We start from the raw sequence: 1,580 nt of genomic DNA, 5'->3' as shown, positions 1-1,580 counted from the left end.
ATAGGAGAGTGTTTGGGGTGTGTGTGTGTGTGTGTGTGTGTGTGTGTGTTTTTGGAACAGGGTCTTGCTCTGTTGTCCTGGCAGCAGTGCAGCAGTGACATCTCTACTTACTCCAGCCTCAATCTCCCATGCTCAAACGATACTCCTGCCTTAGCCTCCCGAGTAGCTACAGGAAATACAGGTGTGCGCCACCACTCCTGGCTAATTTTGGGAGTTTCTGTAGACATGGTGTCCCAATATGTTGCCCAGACTGGCCTTGAACTCATCGGATCAAACGACCCACCAGCCTCAGCGTCCCAAAGCGCTGGGATTACAGGTGTGAGCCTCCATGTCAGGCCAGTTTTGGTTGTTTGTTGTGTGTTTCTTTGTCTTTAATGGAAGATATTTAAGAGACACCTTACAGTGGAAGATTAAAAAAAATGAGTCATACACATGAAAAAAGTGCTTATCATCTTTCCTCATCAGCTAAATGCAAACTTCAACCATGAGGAAATACTACATACCCAGAAGAATGGCTAGAAGTTAAAAAAATATCATCATAATACGTGAAAAGTACCAAATGCTGCCACGGAGGGAGCCTCACAACGCTTGCACAGTGTTGATGGGAGGAAAATAACCTAAATGTCCAACCGCAGTGGCTGCTTGGATAATCGAGAGCTCCACCAAACAATGGAACAGTGAAAATGGTGTTGTGGGCTAGTTGCTCTTTCATTCCACTCCAATTTCCCCAGGCCCACAAGCTCCAGCTCCACTCACGAACTCATGGCCTCATATTCTCCAAGCAGCTTCTTCTGAAAGTCTCTTCTCTTAGAAAACGGTGCCAGCGCGCCCCTGCTCTTCAACCCCACGCCCACTTGTCAACCCCAGACAGCTCGACTGCCTCGCATCTCTCTGAGGTCGCCACCACAGCTTCCCTCAGGACTCCCATGCCCACTTATGCCACCACGTCGGGCATGAAAACTTCCTTTTCCTGTCTCTCTCTCGCTCGCTCGCTTTTTCTTTCTTTTCTCTCTTTCGAGACAGAGTCTTGCTCTGTCTCCCAGGCTGGAGTGCAGTGGCGCAAACATAGCTTAGTGCAGCCTCGACCTCCTGGGCTCCAGCCGTCCATCCGTCTCAGCCTTCCAAGTGCTGAAACGTCCTTTTCTTGCGTGCTTATGCCCATTAGCCAAGCTCAAAGGGACGCATGGAGGAAGCTCAGAATCACCGTGAGAAATCAAATAGGGCCCGTTGTCGTGCCTCATTGTGATGGGCCTGGAGACCCAAGCGAGTTTCCGTAGTGTAGTGGTTATCACGTTCGCCTAACACGCGAAAGGTCCCCGGTTCGAAACCGGGCGGAAACAGCACTTTCCATTTTACACCTCACTACTTCAAGTTAATTACACAGACAACTAGCCTGGAACACCCCACCACTATCTCCACCTGGTTACGGAGAACAGGCCATCAAGGGGATTTATACCGTTGCCCTTCCTCAACGGTTGAGGCACCCCAGGTGGTACCTCAACTGTTGGCACCTGGGAAGAACTGAACCCACCTCACTTGCTGCGGACAGCAGCGCCGACAAACTTCGCACAAAGCCCGTC

At 50.4% G+C, this 1,580-nt stretch overlaps 1 non-coding gene across 1 annotated transcript; it reads left to right on the top strand.

Moving 5' to 3' along the window:
- The first annotated feature begins 1,267 nt into the window (after positions 1 to 1,267).
- Positions 1,268 to 1,340, top strand: TRNAV-AAC (transfer RNA valine (anticodon AAC)). The gene has a single exon. It is a non-coding gene; the product is annotated as a tRNA-Val (tRNA).
- The last annotated feature ends 240 nt before the right edge of the window (positions 1,341 to 1,580 follow it).

Source organism: Macaca thibetana, chromosome 6 (assembly GCF_024542745.1).
Source record: "Macaca thibetana thibetana isolate TM-01 chromosome 6, ASM2454274v1, whole genome shotgun sequence".
Classification (NCBI taxonomy): domain Eukaryota; kingdom Metazoa; phylum Chordata; class Mammalia; order Primates; family Cercopithecidae; genus Macaca; species Macaca thibetana.
The sequence above is the reverse complement of the archived record's forward strand: the minus strand, read 5'-3'. Positions and strand labels throughout refer to the sequence as shown.